Genomic DNA, 23,627 nt, shown 5'->3' on the forward strand with positions numbered 1-23,627 from the left:
TACCAGCTCAGCCACAACAGGAAAGGGTACTGGGCAGAGTCATGAGTTCCCCATTTGAGGCTCTAGTTCCCAGACATTTTTAGACACACCTTGGACTAAAAGGGAGCCCACTATCTTGAAGGGAAGGACCCAGTCCTGGGAAAATTCATTATCTACTGGCCAAAGAATGCTTGGGCCCTAAATAACCACCAGTGATACAGTGGGTCTTGGGATCTGAGATATGCTGATTACAAGTATGACTCAGCACATTTCCAGCTGTGGTGACTACAGCAAAAGTTTCCTCCTGTTTGAGAAAAGCAGAGGAAAAAGTAAAGGGCACTTTGTTTGCACCTTAGGTACCAGCTAGACCACAGGGGTGTCAAGCAACAAGAAGCCTCTTGGGGTCCCTGAGTCCAGGCCTAGGCTCTTGGACAGCATTTCTGGGCCTGCCCTGAGCCAGAAGGGAGTCCACTGCCCTGAAGGGTGCATCCCAGGCCTGACAGCATTCACCACAAGCTGACTAAAAAGCCCTTGTGCTTTAAGTGAATATCAGCGGTAGCCTGGCAAAACCTGCCATAGGCCAGTGGTGATGGTGGCCACGGAGAGAGGCTCCTCTGCCCTGTGGAAAGGGGAAGAAAGAGTGAGAAGGACTTTGTATTGTGGTTTAAGTGCCAGCTTAGCTGCAATAGAATAGAATATCAGGCAAATTTCTAAGGTCTTTCACTCCACTCCCTGGCTCCCAGACAAATATCTCTGGACCTGCCCAGGGTTTGGGGGAACTCGCTGCACTGAAGAGAAGGACACAAATCTGCCTGGCTTTGCCACCTGCTGTTCGTCGAGCCCCATGGCCTTGCGTGAACGTAGGTGGTAGGCAGGTAGTGGTTACAGCAGACCTCGGGCAAGACCCAGTGCTGGGCTGGCTTCAGGCCTGACCCAGGACAGCTCCAGTTGTCATGGCCACAGGAGTGCTTACATCACCACATCCCCAGTTCCAGGCTGCTCAGCAAAGAGGGAGAGAGACTCTCTTTCTCCTCTGAATTATCCAAGACCACCAAGGTGTTACCTCTATGAGTCTGTAAAAACTACAGCCAAGTCCAAGTCCCTTCAAATACCTGAAAAGTTTCCTCAAGTAGGATGGGCCCAAACAAGCCCAGATTGCAAAGGTAACTGTAAATATCTAAATCTTGGGTCCAAGTCCCTTCAAATACCTGAAAAGTTTCCTCAAGTAGAATGGGCCCAAACAAGCCTAGACTGCAAAGGCTGCAGTAAGTATCTAAATCTTCAATGCCTAGACACCAAAGAACATCTGACAGCATCAACACCATCCAGGAAAACACGACCTTAACTAATGAACTAAACAGGGCACCAGGGACCAATTATGGAGTAACAGAGATACGAGACCTTTCAGACAAAGAATTTAAAATAGCTTTTTTGAGGAAACTGAAAAAAAAAAAAAAAAAACAAAAAAAAAAAAAAAAAAAAAAAACCTCAAGATAACAAAGAGAGGGAATTCACAATTCTATGAGATAAATTTAACAAAGAGATAAAAATAATTAAAAAGAATCAAGTAGAAATTCTGGAGTTGAAAAATGTGATTGACATACAGAAGAATGCATCAGAGTCTTTTATAGCAGAGTTGATCAAGCAGAAGAATTACTGAGCTTGAAGACAGACTATTTGAAAATACACAGTCAGAGGAGACAAAAGAAAAAAGAATAAAGCACCCCTACAAGATCTAGGAAATAGTTTCAAAATGGCAAATCTAAGAGTTTTTGACCTGCCAAGCACGGTGGCTCACACCTGTAATCCCAGCACTTTGGGAGGCTGAGGTGGGTGGATCACTTGAGGAGTTTAAGGCTAGCCTGGCCTACATGGTGAAACCTCATCACTGCTTTAGCCAGGTTTTGTGGTGCACACCTATAGTCCCAGCTACTCGAGAGGCTGAGGCAGGAGAACCACCTGAACCCGAGAGGCAGAGGTTGCAGTGAGCTGAGATCATGCCACTGCACTCCAGCCTGGGTTACAGAGCAAGAGTCCACCTCAAAGAAAAACAAACAAACAAACAAACAAGTTTTTGGCCTTAAAAGAGGAGGAAGAAAGAGATAGGAAGTTTATTTAAAAGGATATCAGAGAACTTCCTAAACCTAGAGGAAGAAATAAACATTCGAGTACAATAAAGTTATACAACACCAAGCTGATGTAACTCAAAGAAGATTGTCTCAAGGCATTTAATAATGAAACTCCCAAAGGTCAAGGATAAAGAAAAAATTCTAAAGTAGCAAGAGAAAAGAAACAACATATAATGGAGTTTCAATACATCTGGCAGCAGACTTTTCAATGGAAACCTTACAGGCTAGGAGAGTGGAGTGACATATACTCAAAGTGCTGAAGGGAAAAAAAAAAACTTATATCTTAGAATATTGTATCTGATGAAAATATCCTTCAAGCATGAAGAAGAAATAAAGACCTTCCCAGACAAACAAAAGCTGAGGAATTTCAGCAGCACCAAACCTGTCCTACAAGAAAGGCTAAAGGAAGTTATTCAATCTGAAAAAAAGGGATGTCAATGAGTGAAAAGAAATTACCTGAAGGTACAAAACGCACTGGTAATAGTAAGCACATAGAAAAACACTGAATACTGGCCGGGCGCGGTGGCCCACGCCTGTAATCCCAGTACTTTGGGAGGCCAAGGCGGGTGGATCACGAGGTCAAGAGATCGAGACCATCCTGGTCAACGTGGTGAAACCCCGTCTCTACTAAAAATACAAAAAATCAGCTGGGCATGGTGGCGCATGCCTGTAATCCCAGCTACTCAGGAGGCTGAGGCAGGAGAATTGCCTGAACCCAGGAGGCGGAGGTTGCGGTGAGCCGAGATTGCGCCATTGCACTCCAGCCTGGGTAACAAGAGTGAAACTTCATCTCAAAAAAAAAAAGAAAAACACTGAATATTATAACATTGTAGTTGTATTGTAGTTGTGGTAATACACTACTTTTAAGTAGAAAGATTAATGATGAACTAATCAAGAATAATAATTACAATAACTTTTCAAGACATCAAGACATAGTACAATAAGACATAAAGAGAAACAACAAAAAGTTAAAAGCAGGAGAATGAAGTTAAAGTGTAGAGTTTGTGTTGGTTTTCTTTTTGTGTGTTTGTTTGGTTGATTTTTTTATGCAATCCGTGTTAAATTGCCATCTGTTTAAAATAATGAGTTATAAATAGCATTTGCAAGCTTCATGGTAATCTCAAATCAAAAAGCATACCAAAAATGGATACAGCAAAAACAAAAAGCAAAAACTTAAATCACTCTAGCAGAGAAAATCACCTTCACACACACACACACACACACACACACACACACAGACACACACACACACATATGCGCGCACACACACACACACATACACACAAAGACAGGAAGGAAGGAAAGAAGAAAAAAAGACTGAAAAACAATCAGAAAACAAATCACAAAATGGCAGGAGTAAGCCCCTACTTATCAATAATAACATTGAATGTAAATGGACTAAACTCTCTAATCAAAAGACATAGAGTGACTGAATAGATTTTTTTTTTTAAAAAAAGACCCATTTATCTGTTGCCTAAAAGAAACACATTTCATCTATAAAGATACACATAGACTGAAAATAAAGGTATGTAAAAAGATATTCCATGCCAATGGAAACCAAAAAAGAGCAAAAACAGCTATATTTATATTAGACAAAATAGATTTCAAAACAAAAACTGTAAGAAAAGGCCATTCTGTAATGACAAAGATCTCAATCTAGCTACAGGATATAATAATTGTAAATATATATGCATCCAACACTGAGGTACTCAGCCATATAAAGCAAATATTTACATATTGCTTTACATAAAGCAAATACATAAAGAGAGTTCTATATGCTCTCTTTAGCATATAGAGCCAAAGAGAGAGATAGGTCTTAATAAAATAATACCTGGAGAGTTCAACACTTCGCTTTAAGCATTGAACAGATCTTTCACACAGAAACTCAACAAGGAAACATCAGACCTAATCTACACTATAGACTAAATGGACCTGATAGATATTTACAGAACATTTTATCCAAAGGCTGCAGAACACACATTCTTCTCTTTAGTGCATGGGTCGTTCTCAAGGCTAGAACAGATGTTAGGGCACAAAACAAGTCTTAAAACATTCAAAAAATGGAAATAATATCAAGCCTCACCTGTTGATAAAGAATTTCTCATAAAACTAGAAATCAACAACAAGAAAAATTTTGGAAACTATACAAACACATGGAAATTAAGCAATATGTTCCTGAATGACCAGCGGGTCAATGAAGAAATTAGGAAGAAAATTGAAAAATGTTTGAAATGAAGGATAATGGCAATACAATATACCAAAACCTGTGGGCTACAATGAAAGCAATACTAAGAGGGAAATGTATAACTGTAAGTGCATATGTGACGGTTAATATTGAGTGTCAACTTGATTGGATTGAAGGATCCAAAGTATTGTTCTTGAGTGTGTCTGTGAGGATGTTGCCAAAGGAGATTAACATTTGAGTCAGTAGGCTGGGAGAGGCAGACCCACCCTCAATCTGGGTGGATGCCTTGTAATAAGCTGCCAGCATGGCTAGAATAAAGCAGGCAGAAGAGTGTGGAAGGACTTCACTTGCTGAGTCTTCCAGCCTTCACCCTTCTTCCATACTGGATGCTTCCTGTCCTCAACCCTCAGACTCCAGGTTCTTCAGCTTTTGGACTCTTGGACTTACACCAGTGGTTTGCCAGGGTCTCTCAGGTTTTTGGTCACAAACTGAAGGCTGCACTGTCGGCTTCCCTGCTTTTGAGGTTTTGAGATGTGGACTGACTTCCCTGCTCCTCAGCTTGTAGAAGGCCTATTGTGGGACTTCACCTTGTGATCATGTGAGTCAATACTCCTTAACAGACTCATCTTCATGGGGAAAGAATTTTCTATTTAATAAATGGTGTTGGGAAAACTGACTAGCCATATGCAGAAAACTGAAGCTGGACCCCTTCCTTAGACCTTATACAAAAATTAACTCAACATGAATTAAAGTCTTAAACATCAGACCTAAAACCATAAAAACCCTACAAGAAAACCTAGGCAACACCATTTAGGACATAGGCATGGGCAAAGACTTCATAACTAAAATGCCAAAAATCAATGGCAACAAAAGCCAAAATTGACAAATGGGATCTAATTAAACTAAAGAGCTTCTGCACAGCAAAAGAAACTATCATCAGAGTGAACAGGCAACCTACAGAATGGGAGAAAATTCTTGCAATCTATCCATCTGACAAAGGGGTAATATACAGAATCCACAAGGAACTTAAGAAAATTTACAAGAAAAAAAAATCCCATCAAAAAGTGGGCAAAGAATATGAACAGACACTTCTCAAAAGAAGACATTTATGCGACCAACAAACATATGAAAAAAAGGTCATCATCACTGGTCATTAGAGAAATGCAAATCAAAACCATAATAAGATACCATCTCATGCCAGTTAGAATGGCGATCATTAAAAAGTCAGGAAACAACAGATGTTGGAGGGGATGTGGAGAAATAGGAATGCTTTTACACTGTTGGTGGGAGTGTAATTTAGTTCAACCACTGTGGAAGACAGTGTGGCGATTCCTGAAGGATCTAGAACAAGAAATACCATTTGACCCAGTAATCCCATTACTGGATATATACCCAAAGGATTATAAATCATTCTGCCATAAAAACACATGCACATGTATGTGAATAGTGTATTGCAGCACTATTCACAATAGCAAAGACTTGGAACCAACCCAAATGCCCATCAGTGACAGGCTGAATAGAGAAAATGTGGCATATATGCACCATGGAATACTATGTAGCCATAAACAAGAATGAGTTCATGTCCTTCGCAGGGACATGGATGAAGCTGGAAAACATCATTCTCAGCAAACTAACACAGGAACAGAAAACCAAAGACCACATGTTCTCACTCATAAGGGGGAGTTGAACAATGAGAACACAAGGACACAGGGAGGGAAACATCACACACCAGGGCCTGTCAGGAAGTAGGGGGTTAGGAGAAGGATAGCATTAGGAGAAACACCTAATGTGGATGATGGGTTGATGGGTGCAGCAAACCATCACAACACATGTATACCTATGTAAAAAACCTGCACGTTCTGCACAAGTATCCCAGAACTTAAAGTATAATAATAAGAAAAAAAAATCACCTTAGACTCTGCAGAACTGAGACGTTAAGTAGTAAATAAATTTTAAAAAGAACAAAATTGGAGGAATCACATTACCAGACTTCAAATTATGCTACATAGCTATGGTAACCAAAACAGCATGATAATGGTGTAAAAATAGACACATAGACCAATGGAACAGAATAGAGAACCCAGAAACAAATCCAAATGCCTACAGTGAACTCATTTTTCACAAAGGGACCAAGAACACAAGCTGGAGAAAAAGCAGTCTCTTCAATAAATGGTGCTGGGAAAACTAGATATCCATATGCAGAAGAATGAAACTAGACTCGTATGTCTCACCATATACAAAAACTAAATCAAAATGGATTAAGAACTTAAATCTAAGACCTCAAACTAGGAAATTACTACAAGAAAACTTTGGGAAAAATCTCCAGGACATTGGTTTGAAAAAATTTTTTGAACAATACTTCACAAGTACAGGCAACCAAAGCAAAAATGGACAAATGGGCTCACATCAAGTTAAAAAACTTCTGCAAACCAAATAAAACAATCAACCAAGTGAAAAGACAGCCCACAAAATGGGGAAAATATTTGCAAAGTGAAAAGACAAAATAGGAGAAAATATTCGGATTAATAACCAGAATGTATGAGGAGCTCAAACAACTCTACCGGAAAAAGTCTAATAACCCAAATTGAAAATGGGCAAAATATTTGAATAGATGTTTCTCAAAAGAAAACATACAAATGACTAACAGGCATACAAAAAAGTGCTCAACATCACTGATCATCAGAGAAAAGCAAATCAAAACTACAATTAGAATCATCTCACCTCAATTAAAATGGCTTATATACTGGTACCAAAACAGACACATAAACCAATGAAACAAAATTAAGATCTCAGAAATAAGCATCTGATCTTTGACAAATCTGAGAAAACAAGCAATGGCAAAAGGATTCTCCATTTAATAAATGGTGCTGGGAAAACTGGCTAGCCATATGCAGAAAACTGAAACTGGACCCCTTCCTTATGCCTTATACAAAAATTAACTCAAGATGGACTGAAGACTTAAATGTAAAACCCAAAACCATAAAAACCCAAGAAAAAAATCTAGGCAATACCATTCAGCGAATAGGCATGGGCAAAGATTTCATGATGAAATCACCAAAGCAATTGCAGCAAAAGCTAACATTGACAAATGAGATCTTAACTAAAGAGCTTCTTCACAGCAAAAGAAACTATCATCAGAGCAAACAGGCAACCTACAGAATGGGAGAAAAATTTTACAATCTACCCATCTGACAAGGTTTAATATCCAGAATGTACAAGGAACTTAAACAAATTTACAAGAAAAAAAACAAATAACCCCATCAAAAAATGGGCAAAGGACATGAAAAGACACTTCTCAAAAGAAAACATTCATGTGGCTAACAAATCATGAAGAAAAGCTTGACATCACTGATTCTTAGAGAAATGCAAATAAAAAACAAAATGAGATACCATCTCATCCCAGTCAGAATGGTGATTATTAAAAAGTCAAGAAACAACAGATGCTCACAAAACTGTGGAGAAATAGAAATGCTTTCATATTATTGGTGAATATGTAAATTAGCTCAACCACTGTGGAAGACAGTATGGTGACTCCTCAAGGATCTAGAATTAGAAATACCATTTGACCCAGCAATCCCATTACTGGGTATATACCCAAAGGATTATAAATCATTCTGCTATAAAAACACATGCACATGTATGTTTATTGCAGCGATATTCACAATAGCAAAGACTTGTAACCAACCCAAATGCCCAACAATGATGGATTGGATAAAGAAAATGTGGTTCATATACACCATGGAAGCTTATGCAGCCATAAAAAAAAAAAAGAGAGAGAGATCTTGTCCTTTGCAGGGACATGGATGAAGCTGGAAGCCATCATCCTCTGCAAACTAAGACAGGAACAGAAAATGAAACACCACATGTTCTCACTCATGAGTGGGAGCTGAACAATGAGAACACATGGACACAGGAAGGGGAACAACACACACTGGATGTGTCAGGCGGGTGGAGGGAGGGAGAGCATCAGGACTAATAGATAATGCATGCAGGGCTAATAGCTAATGCATGATGAGTTGATAGGTGCAGCAAATCACCATAGCACACACTTTTTTACCTATGTAACAAATTGCACGTTCTGTACATGTATCCTGGAGCCTAATCGAAGACAGGCAATAACAAATGCTGGAAAGGATGTAGAGAAAGGGGAACCCTCAAACACCATTGGTGGAGATGTAAATTTGTATAACCACTATGGAGAACAATTTAGAGGTTCCTCAAGAAACTAAAAATAGAGCTACCATATTGTCCAAGTCCACTGCTGGGTATATACTGGAAAGGAAATCAGTATATTGAAGAAGTATCTGCCCTCCCATGTTTGTTGGAGCACTGTTCCCAATAGCCAAGATTTGGAAGCAACCTAAATTGCCTATTAACAGACGAATGAATAAAGAAAATGTGGTATTTATACACAATGGAATACTATTTGATCATAAAAAAGAATAAGATTCTGTCAGTTGCAACAACATGGATGGAACTTGAGGTCATTATGTTAAGTAAAGGAAGCCAGGCACAGAAAGACAACCGTCGCATGTTCTCACTTATTTGTGAGACCTAAAAATTAAAAAAAAAAAAAAATTGAACTCATGGTGAAAGACAGTAGAAAGGTGGTTACCAGAGGCTGGGAAAGGAAAGTGAGGAGTGGTGGGGAGGTGCAGATAGTTGATGGTTACCAAAAAAAATTGTTAGAAAGCATGAGTAATACCTAATATTTGATAGCACAAGGTGATTATAGTCAAAATAATTTAATTGTACATGTTAAAATAACTAAAAGAGTATACTTAGATTGTAACACAAAGAACAAATGCTTGAAGAGATGGATAATCCCATTTTCCGTGATGTGATTATTAACATTGTATGCTTGTATCAAAATATGTCTTGTCCCCCATGAATACATACACCTACATACCCACAAAAATAAAAAATCGATTTAAGAAAAAGAATGAACCTTGACCTGTATCTTGAATCATATACAAAATTCAACTTAAATGGATCATAGGCCTAAATGTAAAACCAACAGCTAAGCAACTTCTAGAAGAAAACAGGCCTGGTGTGATGGCTCATGCCTGTAATCCCAGTACATTGGGAGACCAAGATGAGTGGATCACCTGAGATCAGGATTTCAAGACCAGCCTGGCCGACATATAGTAAAATTCCACCTCTACTAAAAAATACAAAAATTAGCTGGGCATGGTGGCTCATGCCTGTAGTCCCAGCTACTTGGGAAGCTGAGGCGGGAGAATCACTTGAACCTGGGAGGCAGAGGTTGCAATGAACTGAGATCACACCACTGCATTGCAGCCTGAGTGACAGAGCAAGACTCTGTCTCTCAAAAAAAGTGAAAGAAAGAAAGAAAAAAAGAGAATTAACTGTTGGGCATGATACTGAGCACCTGGGTGACAGGATAATTCACACCCAAACTTCGGCAATATACCCAGGTAACAAGCTTGCACATTTACTCCCCCAAATCTAAAATAAAGGTTGGAAAAGGGGGAAAAAAAGTGATTTTTTTTCTGTATGTAAATTACATCTCAACAAATTTAATTCTTAAAAAATGAACTAGATTATTCTAATACACCTCCTCCCATGAAAAATATACACTAAAATTTATTTTTTTTAATTTTGGATAGATACTCCATGGTGGGATTGCTGCATCAAATGGTAGTCCTATTTTTAGTTCTTTAAGGAAACTCCATACTGCTTTCCACAGTGGTTGTACTAGTTTACATTCCCACCCTCAGTGTAAAACTGCTCCTGTTTTACCACATCCATGCCAGCATCTATTTTTTTTTTTTTAATTATGGCCATTCTTGCAGGAGCAAGGTGGTATTTCATTGCAGTTTTAATTTGCGTTTCTCTAATAGTTAGTGATGTTGAGCATTTGTTCATGTGTTTGTTGGCCATTTGTATATCTTCTTTTGAGAATTGTCTGTTCATGTTCTTTGCCCACTTTTTGATGGGTTATGTATTTTTTTCTTGCTGATTTGTTTGAGCTCCTTGTAGATTCTGGATATTAGTCCTTTATCAGATGCAAAGACACTTGCATACACATGTTTATAGCCGTGCAATTTGCAATTGCAAAAATATGGAACCAACCTAAATGCCCATCAACCAATGAGTGGATAAAGAAAATGTGATATATATACTCCGGGAACTACTCAGCCATAAAAAGAAACAGAATAGTGGAATTTGCAGCAACTTGGATGGAGTTGGAGATCATTATTCTAAGTGAAGTAACTCAGGAATTGAGAACCAAGTATCATATGTTCTCACTTATAAGTGGGAGTTAAACCATGAGGATGTAAAGGTATAAGAATGATATATTGGACTTTGGAGACTCACAGGAAAGGCTGGGGGGGTAAGGAATAAGACTACACATTGGGCACAGTATACACTGCTTGGGTGATAGGTACACCAAAATCTCAGAAATCACCACCAAAGCACGGTGGCTCACACTTCTAATCCCAGCACGTTGGGAGACTGAGGCGGGTGGATCACAAGGTCAGGAGATCAAGACCATCCTGGCTACCACAGTGAAATGCCGTCTCTACTAAAAACACAAAAAATTAGCCAGGTATGATGGCACACGTGTAGTCCCAGCTGCTGGAGAAGGCTGAGGCAGGAGAATCGCTTGAATCTGGGAGGTTGTAGTGAGCCGAGATCCTGCCACTGCACTCCAGCCTGGGCAACAGAGTGAGAATCTGTTTCAAAAAAAAAAAAAAAAAAAAAAATTAGCTGAGCATGATGGTGGCTGTAGTCCCCACTACTCAGGAGGCTGAGGCTGGAGAATCACCTGAGACACTGTCAAAAAGAAAGAGAGAGAGAGATTGAGAGAGAGAGAGAGAAAGAAAGAAGGAGGTCAGAAAAGTTCTGTCGAGGTTTTTCTCTTTGAATGCTAGTGACTCAGCTTGAGGCTTTCAACTGCAGCTTGTTCTTAGTTCTGGGCTCCAGGACCTGCTCTCCCTCTCTCTGACCTGGGTGGGTACAAGATGATAACCCAGAGAAATCTCTGAAGATAGTTTATTAACAAGCAAAAGCAATTTGTGGTTTTCTTTCACATCGTGTTTGGTACTGTGATCGTGTTTAAATTTACCCAGTTTTAATGATTAAGACCAACAACTAATAGGCCATGAAAAGCACTTATAAGCATATCATTTCTATATCAGATGAATAACATTCACCTTCAGTATAAATGTTACTAAGATCCCCCATTCATTTTTTTACCTTAAGTCCAAGCCAAAAAAAAAAATTATTTGAAGCAAATTAAAACAATGCTCAAACACAGCTATATTCTGTGTAACTACAAATGTCAAATACATTTCGCCATTATATTTTAACGATACTGAGTCAACTTTCAAAACACTGTCAATCGTTAGAAGTCTGTGGGATACGGTGAGAGCACAGTGAAGCGGTGATTCTGTTTAATATGGTAGGATGGTGCTAGAGGAGATGAATGTACAGGTTACTCTGGGAGCACAGACAATGGGCACTCAAGCATTAGGAGGAAATAGAATATGGGATCAGGGAAGGCCTGCTAGATTTAGCAAATAAAAATGCACAATGCTTTGCTATTACAGTTAATGGCAAAAATCGCAATTACTTTTGCACCAAACTAACAAATTTGAATTTTAGGCTGGGCATGGTGGCTCATGCCTGTAATCCCAGCGCTTTGGGAGGCCAAGGTGGGGGGATCACTTGAAGCCAGGAGTTCGAGACCAGCCTGGCCACCATAGCAAAACCCCATTTCTATTAAAAATACAAAAAATTAGATCTTAGATATTAGCTCTTTGTTGTGGTGTCTGTGATCCCAGCTACTTGGGAGGCTGAGGTAGAAGAATCAGTTGAACCTGGGAGGTGGAGGTTGCAATGAGCTGAGACTGTGCCACTGCATTCCAGCCTGGGTGACATAGTGAGACTTGGTCTCCAAAAAAAAATAATAAATAGTCTTTTCCTCCCCGGCTGTGTAAGGATAGGCCGCCATCATGAACGACACAGTAACTATCCACACTAGAAAGTTCATGACCAACCGACTGTTTCAGAGGAAACAAATGGTCATTGATGTCCTTCACCCTGGGAAGGCAACAGTGCCTAAGACAGAAATTCGGAAAAAACTAGCCAAAATGTATAAGACCACACCGGATGTCATCTTTGTATTTGGATTCAGAACTCATTTTGGTGGTGGCAAGACAACTGGCTTTGGCATGATTTATGATTCCCTGGATTATGCAAAGAAAAATGAACCCAAACATAGACTTGCAAGACATGGCCTGCATGAGAAGAAAAAGACCTCAAGAAAACAACGAAAGGAACGCCAAGAACAGAAGGAAGAAAGTCAGGGGGACTGCAAAGGCCAATGTTGGCGCTGGCAAAAAGAAATGAAGTGTCTAGCAGTGAGCTGGAGATTGGATCACAGCAGAAGGAGTAAAGGTGCTGCAATGATATCTATGGCCACTGTGGATTTTTCACGAGAAGCTTAATAAACTAAAAACTTTCGTGTGTCTGGTTGTTTGAAATAAATAAATAAATAAAATAAATAATAAAATTGAATTTTCCCTAATAAACCAATAGTAATTGTTTCCTATAAGTATGTCTCATACACTATTTGGGGCATACTTCTACTAAAAAGTATTCATTGTTTATCTGAGACTCAAATTTAACTGAGTATTCTTTTTTTACCTTTTATTTTAGGTTGAAGGGTACATGTACAGGTTTGTTATATAGGTAAACACATGTCACAGGGGTTTGTTGTACAGATCATTTCATCACCCAGGTACTAAGCCTAGTACCCAATAGTTATTTTTTCTGCTCCTATTTCTCCCCCCACCCTCCACCCTCAAGTAGGCTCCAGTGTCTGTTGTTTCCTTCTTTTTTCTTTTTTTTTTTTTTTTTTTTTTTTTTTTTGAGACGGAGTTTCGCTCTTGTTACCCAGGCTGGAGTGCAATGGCGCCATCTCGGCTCACCGCAACCTCCGCCTCCTGGGTTCAGGCAATTCTCCTGCCTCAGCCTCCTGAGTAGCTGGGATTACAGGCATGCGCCACCATGCCCAGCTAATTTTTTGTGTTTGTAGTAGAGACGGGTTTTCACCATGTTGACCAGGATGGTCTCGATCTCTTGACCTCGTGATCCACCCGCCTCGGCCTCCCAAAGTGCTGGGATTACAGTGTTGTTTCCTTCTTCATGAGTTCTCATTATTTAGCTCCCACATATAAGTGAGAATATACGGTATTTGGTTTTCTGTTCCTGTATTAGTTTGCCAAGGATAATGGCCTCCAGCTACATCTATGTTCCCACAAAAGCTATGGTCTCTTTTTATGGCTGCATAGTAGTCCATGGTGTATATGTACGATATTTCCATTATTCCATCTGTCATCGATGGGTATTTAGGTTGATACCAGGCCTTTGCTATTGTGAACAGTGCTGCAGTGTACATTTGCGTGCATGTGTGTTTATGGCAGGATGATTTATATTCCTCTGGGTATATGCCCCATAATGGAGTTGCTGGGTCGAATGATAGTTCTGCTTTCAGCTCTTTGAGGACTCACAATACTGCTTTCCACAGTGGTTAAACTATTTTACACTCCCAGTGCATAAGTGTTCCCTTTTCTCTGCAACCTCACCAGCATCTGTTATTTTTTTAGATTTTTATTATAGCCGTTCCGACTGGTGTGAGATGGTATCTCATTGTGGTTTTGATTTGCATTTCTCTAATAATCAGCGATATTGAGCTTTTTTTCGTATGCTTTTCAGGCTGCATGTATGTCTTTTTTGGAAAACTGTCTGTTTATGTCCTTGCCCACTTTTTAACAGGGTTGTTTTTTTTTTTTTCCTTGTAAATTGAAGTTCCTTATAAATGCTGGATATTAGACCTTTGTCAAATGTATAGTTTGCAAATATTTTCTCCCATTCTATAGATTGTCTGTTTACTCTGTTGATAGTCTCTTTTGCTGTGCAGAATCTTTTAATTAGATCCCATTTGTCAATTTTTGCTTTTATACTGATTACTGTAAGCATCTTCATCATGACATCTTTGCCTGTTCCTATGTCCAGGATGGTATTCCGTAGGTTGTCATCCATGGTGTTTATAGTTTTGGGTTTTAGATTTAAGTCTTTAGTCCATCTTGAGTTGATTTTTGTATATGGCATAAGGAAGGGTTCCAGTTTCAATCTTCTGCATATGGCTAGCCAGTTACTTAGGAACCATTTATTGAATAGAGAGTCTTCTCCCCATTGCTTGTTTTTGTCAGCTTTGTCAAAGATCAGATGATCATAGGTGTATAGTATTATTTCTGGTTTCTCTATCCTGTTTCTTGTTCTATGGGTCTGTGTTTGTACCAGTGCTATGCTGTTTTGGTTACTGTAGCCCTGTAGTATAGTTTGAAATCAGGCAGTGTGATGCCTCCAGCTTTGTTCCTTTTGCTTAAGATTGCCTTGGCTATTCGGGTTCTTTTTGGATTCCATATGAATTTTAAAATAGTTTTTTCTAGTTCTGTAAAGAATGGCATTGGTCGTTTTATAGGAATAGCACTGAATCTGTATGTTGCTTTAAGCAGTGTGGCCATTCTAATGATATTGATTCTTCCTATTCTACGACCATGGTATGTTTTCCTTTTGTTTGTGTCATCTCTGATTTCTTTGAGCAGTGTTTTGTAATTCCCATTGTAGAGATCTTTCACCTTCCTAGTTAGCTGTATTCCTAAGTGTTTTATTCTTTTTGTGGCAATTGTGAATGGGATTGCCTTCCTGACTGACTCTCAGTTTGGCTGTTGTTGGTTTATAAGAATGTTACTAATTTTCGTACACTGATTTTGTATTCCAAAACTTCGCTGAAGTTGTTTATCATCTAATGGCTCTTTTAAGGCATTTTCTAGATACAGAATTTTGTCATCTGCAAACAGAGATAGTTTGACTTTATAGTTTTGAGTTTTACATTTAAGTCTTTAATCCATCTTGAGTTGATTTTTTTATATGCTATAAGGAAGGGAAACTTTCTATTTGAATGCACTTTATTTCTTTATCTTGCCTGACTGCTCTAAGTCATCCAAAGCTTTATTAAAGACGGGTTGTGAGAAAGTGCATCCTTGTCTTGTACCAGTTTTTAGGGAGAATGCTTCCAGCTTTTCTCCATTTAGTATGATGTTGGTTGTGGCTGTGTCATAGATGGCTCTTTTTCTTTTGAGGCATGCCCCTTCATAACTTAGTTTATTGAGAGTTTTTAACATAAAACGATGTTCAATTTTATTTAAAACCTTTTCTGCATCTCTTGAGATAATCATGTGATCTTTGTCTTTAGTTCTGTTTATGTGATGCGTCCCATTTACTGATTTGTGTATGTTGAAACAATCTTGCATCCCAGAGATGAAGCCTACTTGATTGTGGTGGATTAGCTTTTTTATGTGCTGCTGAATTCTATTTGCAAGTATTTTGTTGAGGAGTTTTGCGTCAACATTCATCAAAGATATTGGCTTGAAGTTTTCTTTTCTGCTGTCGCGTCTCTGCCAGGATTTGGTATCAGGATAACGCTGGCCTCATAGAATGAGTTGGGGAGGAGTCCCTCCTCCTCAGTATTTTGGAATAGTTTCAGTAGGAATGGTACCAGCTCTTTTCGGTACATCTGGTAGAATTTGGTTGTAAATCCATCTGGTCCTGGGCTTTTTTTGGTTGGTAGGCCATTTATTACTGATTCAATTTTGGAGCTTCTTATTGGCCTGTTCAGGAAATCAGTTTCTTCCTGGTTCAGTCTTTGATGGGTGTATGTGTCCAGGAATTTATTCATCTTTTGTAGTCTTTCTAGTTTATGTGTGCAGAGGTTTCCTAATAGTTTATGATGGTTACTTTTATTTCTGGTTACTCTATTTTTTATTTGCTAAATCCTTCATCTCCATAGCTAGGAGAAGGGTTCACCAGAGAGTGTGCCTGCATTTCATCCTGAGCCCTTCAAATGGAGCTGGTGAAAAGCCCTCTTTACAAGCTAACCCTCCCCATCCCAGACTATTTTCTCCATTTCATCCTGCTTTTCTTTGCCTGCTCTCCTCATCTTGGGTCCTCTGACAACTTTCACCTGCCTTATTTCCTGGGAAACCTCAGTTCCAAAACTTATTTAATTACCCACTCCACCCCACAAACAGTCCATTAGTGACATGGCTTCTGAAGTGAACATGGTGCTTTCTTCCAATAAGACTTTGGCATTTATTCCTACTTATTACTCAAAGTGTAGTCCAAGAAACAGAAGCATGGGAATGAATCACCTGGGGGCTTATTAGAACATCAGAATCTCCAGCCCCAGCCCAGACCTGATGAGTCATGTCTGCATTTTAACAAGATCCCAGATGATTCGGAGACACACTGAAATCTGAATAGCACAGCTCCGGAGACAACTGAGATTTTTGTTAGAATGACCCTAATTCCCCCTTGAATTCAGAAGAGTAAAAAAAATACTTCTCACCTCTCAAGCTTGGGGGAACAGAGCTCTACCTCCTCTCACCTTTTGGATGTGCCCCTGAAATGGCTGTTTTTACTGCCAGGTCATTTCACAGGTACCTCAAAGCCTGCTCAGCAAGAGGCTGGAAGGAGCATGAAGGGAAGGGCTCATATGATGTATTAAGCTGTTCTTGTATTGCTACAAAGAAATGCCTGAGGCTGGGTAATTTATAAAGAAAAGAGGTTTAATTGGTTCATGGTTCTTCAGGCTGCACAGGAGGCATAGTACCAGCAACTGCTTTTGGTGAAAGCCTCAGGGAGCTTCCAATCATGGTGGAGGGTGATGGGGAGACAACATGCCACATGGTGAGAGAGGAGCAAGCCTGGGAGGTGTCACACACTTTTAAACAACCAGATCTCACAAAAACTCAGAGTGAGAACACACCCATCACCAAGACGATGCTAAGCCATTTATAAAGGCTCTGCCCCCATGATCCAATACCTCCCACCAGCTCAAATGAACCCTGGGGATTACACTTCAACATGAGATTTTGAGGAGACAAATATCCAAACCCTATCATTTGATAAACTGCTTATGTTGGTCCAATTCTACCCCTGGCCAGATACCCTTCAGGCTAGGAAATCAGATTGATGCTAAACTAAATGAAGGCCATAGAGAAGAATGCTTATGTCTTTGCTTGGTTTCTCTCTCTCTCTCTCTCTCTCTCCCTCTCTCTCTCTCTCTCTCACATACACACACAGACACACACACACAGACACATACAGACACACACACACACACACATACTCTGATGGCTTAATACAACCGAGGCCTAACATAGCAGAAAATAGAAGCTTGGGATAAGGAAGAAGGAGTACATTAGAGTCAGTGCCGTAGGAGGTTGGGAGAGCTTGAATCAGCAGAATCATTTCTGGAAATGGATCCCTTGGCCACACCTCAGCCCACTAAATTAGAATCTTCAGAGATGGGGCTCAGGAAGATGTATTTGAACAAACACCTGCAGTGATTTTCATGCAAATAAAGTTTGGGTACATTTATAGCATAAGAAAATAGCTCTTCAATTCTAAGATGGAAAGATTAGATACTGGGCATGACAGACTCCCCAACTATATCTTCTATGTGCTGCCTAGATTGTCTGAACACCAGCAAGTACTAGTACATGGCTTTGAGGGAAGATGCACTGTTGGATGAAAACCAAGTAGAAGTGGACTAGCTAACAACATAGCCAGCGTGTATACTAACACACAGTGAGTTCCCAACAGGGAGGGAGCTGAAATTATTCCCAAGTCGTGTGACAATTTTATAGAATGGTGTACATAAAATATACACACACACAAGCACACACAGATTTTCTTAATGCCTTCATAAAATATTGAAAACTGCCAGGCACAGTGATTCATGCCTGTAATCCCAGCACTTTGGGAGGCCAAAGCAGGAGGATCTCTTGAGCCCAAGAGTTCAAGACCAACATGGACAACATAGTTCGACACTGTCTCCTCAAATAAAAAAATTAGTCACGCGTGGTGGCACATATTTGTAGTCCCAGCCACTCAGGAGGCTGAAGTGGGAGAATCACTTAAGCCCAGTAGGTCAAGGCTGCAGTGAGCCGTGATTGTGCCACTGCACTCCAGCCTGGATGATAAAGTGAGACCCCGTCTAAAACTTTAGTTTTTGGGGGGAAGCTCTCCCTTTAATTTTTACACAGACCTGAATTATATCAAGTTACAAAACAGCTTAGTCATTGCCATGGTTTGAATGTTTGCTCCAAAACCCATGTTGGAACTTAATTGTCACTGTGATGGTATTAAGGGATAAGGCCTTTGAGAGGTGATTAGGTCATGAGTGAGGGTCTGCCGTCATGAATAGGTCGGTTTGGCCCTCTCCTTCTCTGTCTTGAGCACTTACATACCTTTCCACCTTCCTCCATGGGAAGATGCAACAAGAAGTCTCCCACCATATGGCTGAGTGTCATGCCCTTGGACTTCCCGGCCAGCCTCAAAAATAATGAGCTAACTAAATCTCTTTTCTTTATAAATTACCCAGTCTGTAGTATTCTGCTACAGCAGCAGAAAACAGACTAAGACGTTCATATACAAAGGATGAATAAAATACTTATTAGGAATTAATCTGCTTTTTCCCCACAGGTTCTTACCTGTTTCTCCTAAATAGCTTGGCAAGCGCTAGAATTGCTGGTACAGGAAATATTTAAATGTGCTTCATATGTTTATATATTTCACATAAAAAGTTTTTCCCCAAAGCTGCTATTCAAAAATTCTAAGAACCAACAGGATAGTTGCGAGGCCTAAGGAAAAGGGAGAGAGGGAAGAAGGGCAGATGTGTGGTTACGGCAGTGTTTCTGGGCAAGACTGCATAAAATATGCTCTGTAGAGTTCCAGAATCAAGCAGCCTTTTTGGGGCAGGTGAGGAATGGGTCCGCTCACCCTTTTGGAAATTTTCAAAAACCCCTTTCAGAAAATGATCAATTACCCTCTAATGTCCACCAATCCTGACATAAACTACAAAACCGTTGAGCAACTTGCAATGGACAAAATGATTGTGCAAAGTCATAAATGTGGTGTCAAAAGTAGAGTGTGACTAAATGGCACTGCCATTGATGTCCAGAACCAATATTACAGGCAATCCAGCGAGTGAGGATAGTTCACTTGTACCATTGTTATGGATGGAGGATGGGAAGTAATTGAGAAAAGAACGATCTAACGAATAGAAAGTGGGGAAAACATTTTAAAGCTCCTCTCATTGGGTCATATTTTGGGCGTGCCATGGTTCCTGAAGAAATAGAAAATACAATTTCAGGACAATACTTGTGACAAATTCTATTTTCCAGAGATGGTCACAATATCTCCCATCCTACCTGCTCTTCTACAGTGTGACTCTGCCATTCCTAACATTGAAAGGCGGGATTCATGTCCCCTCCCCCTTACATCTGAATGGGCTAGTGACTGCTTCAACCAATCAGGAGTGCACCTGACATGCTCCGGATCACTTGCACTTGGAGCCCTGAGTTGCCATGTAAGTAGTTCAATGACACTGAGGTTGCCATGCCATGTGTAGGCAGTCCTCCAGCCAACATCACAGCTGAGCATCCAGCTGACAAAAAGCATCTGCTGTCAGCCATCATGGTGCGCCACCTTGCAGGTCGAGCCCAGCTGACATCTGACTGTGGCCACATGACGAGCCTTGAACCAGAGTGGCCCAGCTGGGCCTTTCCCAAGTTCCTGATCCACTAAATTGTAAGCAAAATTAAATGTTTGTTTTGTTTTCTGATACAGGGTTTCACTCTGTCACCCAGGCTGGAGTGCAGCCGCTCATTCACAGCTCACTGCAGCCTGGAACTCCAGGCTCAAGTGATACCTGCAGCTCAGCCTCCTGTGTAGCCGGGTCTACAGGTGCACACTATCACATCTGGCTTATTTTGTTTTTGTTTTTGTAAAGACAAGGTCTCACTATGTTGCCCAGGCTGGACCCAATCTCCTGGGTTTATGAGAGCCTCCTGTCTCAGCCTCTCAGACTGCTAGAATTACATGCATGAACCACTACACCTGGCCAAAATTAAATGGTAATTTTAAGCTGCTAAGTTTTGGTGTGATTTGTCACATAGCACCAGTAAAGGGAATAGTATCTAACTGAAACCCTGAAATCACAAAATCTCAGACTGTTGCATAATTATTACTATTTTATTGAATAATTGCCTAATTATTTCTTCCCTTGCATAATTATTTCTATTTTAGTATTTTTCCTCTTCTGGGAGAAAGATCTGAAATCCATACTCTGTGTATGTGTGAATCACGATAATATTATGGGCTGACCACTTTCAAAGGGCTAAAAAGAGAATGTTGGTGTGTAGTTAACCCCACTTCCAAAGGTTGATTTGCCTCTGCTTAGAACAAAGCTGAATCTTCAAACTTTCAGCCCAAGGGTAACCCTTGAAGTGTGAAGAAAATAGCAACTACCTATGTTAGGTGATCTGAAAGGGAGTTATTTCATTTCCTTCTTGCCAATGATCTAATGGTGGAATTACAAATATCTTCACAAAGTGGTGGGAGAGATCATTGGTGAGAAGGGAATGAAATAACTAATCTTTGGGCCAAGTATAGTGGCTCATGCCTATAATCCCGGCATTTTGAGAAGCCTATTGCTTGAGCCCAGGAGTTTGAGACCATCCTTGGCAACAGGCAAAACCCTGTCTCTACAAAAAAGAAAAATACAAAACTTAGCCAGACATGGTGGCAAGAGCTTGTGGTCCCAACTATTGGGGAGGCTGAGGTGGGAAGAGGGAAGATCACTTGAGCTGGGAGGAGGTCCAGGCTGCAGTGAGCCATGATCACATCACTATATTCCAGCCTGGGTGACAGAGTGAGTCCTGTCTCAAAAAATAAATAAATAAATAAATAATTTTTTTTTTTTTTTTTTTTTTTTTTTTTTTTTTTTTTTTGAGACGGAGTTTCGCTCTTGTTACCCAGGCTGGAGTGCAATGGCGCAATCTCGGCTCACCGCAACCTCCGCCTCCTGGGTTCAGGCAATTCTCCTGCCTCAGCCTCCTGAGTAGCTGGGATTACAGGCACGTGCCACCATGCCCAGCTAATTTTTTGTAGTTTTAGTAGAGACGGGGTTTCACCATGTTGACCAGGATGGTCTCGATCTCTTGACCTCGTGATCCACCCGCCTCGGCCTCCCAAAGTGCTGGGATTACAGGCTTGAGCCACCGCGCCCGGCCTAATAAATTTTTATATACATATCAACTTGATCAAGACAGTTGCAGGTGGGCAAAAAAAGAAAAGAAATAAAGAGAGAAAGAGGAGAGAAAGAAAGGAAAGAAAGAAAGAAAAAAAGAAAGAAAGAAAGAAAGAGAGAGAGAGAGAAAGAAAGAAAGAGGAAGGAAGGAAGAAAGGAGGGAAGGAAGGAAGAAAGATAGAAAGGAAGAAGGAAAGAAGAGCTCTCTGGGATTATCTGACTCTAGTTTTCCAATAAAGTAGTAGGGGGGAAAAAAGAAACAAAATCCAGCTTAACATGAGACAGAATCTTCTCGAATTAAAGAGCTGGTGAATTTAGGAAGTGAGCTATCACGGAAGGTGTTCAATAATTAAATAATCACATGTATGGGGAGGTGAACAGGGTTAGATTGGATCAGGTGTTGGCAAATGTCGTCTGAAAAGGAGAAAATAGTAACTATTTTCAGCTTTGCAAGCCATATTGTTGCTATTGCAACTACTTCATGCCATGATAGCACAAAAGCAGCCCTAGACAATACATAAGGGAATGGACACTGTATTCTAATAAAACTGTATTTCCCCCAAATGGGTGTCAAGCTGGATTTGGCCCAATTTGCTGACTCCTGGTTTAGATAATCTCCAACATCTGTTTCAACTCTTAGAAACTGGTAAATTAACTTTTATAATACCAGCACCCCCTCCCAATGGTGGTCCCTTAACAATTTGAACGCTAGCCTGGAATTAGTTTGCAATCCAGGCCCATGAGAATGGACACAGGTGGGCCCCAGGGATGACTGGGGAGAGTCAGTGTGTGGAGGAAGAGAAAGAGTTGCTGGAAACTCTGGTCCTGCTTGACTGACAGGGTGCACATGTCTTAAAAACAGAGATGGTCTCTATGTGCCCAGCTTCTATTCCAGCAAATCTCCCTACTGCCCACTGCCGCCACCCCCACCCCCAGATGCAGTTCAGAAGAGTGCTGTTTGCTTCCACCACCCCGTATGTCGAAATGAGTGAACAGATGCATGTTCATAGCAAGTGCAGAGGAAAGGCCAATTTCATCATCCCAGTAGTAAGGCAAGTTAAAAGCCATAGCCTGCTAACCCCTAGAGTAGGAACCTTTGTGCTGTGTAGATTTACTCAGGTGTGCATTCAACCAGGAGAGCCTGCTCCCTAAGAGCCACTGAGATGGGGCCTGGGGACCCACAGAGGAAGGAATAAACAGCTCTCAAAGGGTTAATAACAAGGCGAAACACTGAGCACGTCAGCATTTTTTCCCCCTGGCTTTTTAAAAATTCTTTCCATCTACTAGTTTTATTTTATGCCATTCCAAACTGAGTCAGTGGCATAGGAATCATCTAAGGATAACGTGCATTTTAAGAAAAATAAAGAATGGGCGTAGGAGAGAGCCTTCACTGCAGATATTATCCATGATCAGAAACTTGAGACTCTTGTTCCCAAATTCCATGGGTGTTAGGAGGCTCTTCCCAAGTTGTACAGCCTCTTTTCTGCGACGTCACCAGGCAGACTGTGCCACACTTCAAAGCCTCTGCGGCAGCTGTCCACCCCCATGGCCTCCAGTCATCCACCAGCCTCCGAGAAATCTGTCCAGCGGCCTCTCCACTGTAGTATTCACCTTTTGTCTTCTCTGTTCCTGTTTCTCTGCGCCACAGGAAATGAAAGGCTGGGGCATGCAAGCATCTGGGTTCTTGCGGGGTATAGTGGATCCCTGTGGGGTTCAGTGTATCTGTGTGGGGTGCAGTACGTTCGTCTGGGTACGCACAGTTCTCTCTGCATTTTGTTAGGCCAGGCAAGCACACATAGCAGTCACTCAAACTGTATATATGCAGCAAATGAATATATATATATTTTTGGAGATGGAGTCTCTCTTGTCGCCCAGGCTGGAGTGCAGTGGCTCGATCTCAGCTCACTGCAACCTCCGCCTCCCCGGTTCAAATGATTCTCCTCCCTCAGCCTCCCTAGTAGTTCGGACCACAGGCATGCGCCACCATGCCTTGCTAATTTTTGTATTTTTAGTAGAGACGGGGTTTTGCCATGATGGCCAAGCTGGTCTCGAACTCCTGACCTCAGATGATCTGCCTGCCTCGGCCTCCCAAAGTGCTAGGATCACAGACGTGAGCCACCGTGCCTGGCCTTGCAGCAAGTGA

The sequence above is a fragment of the Sapajus apella genome, unplaced genomic scaffold (genome assembly GCF_009761245.1).
Source record: "Sapajus apella isolate SASKATOON/1434 unplaced genomic scaffold, GSC_monkey_1.0 scaffold10, whole genome shotgun sequence".
Classification (NCBI taxonomy): domain Eukaryota; kingdom Metazoa; phylum Chordata; class Mammalia; order Primates; family Cebidae; genus Sapajus; species Sapajus apella.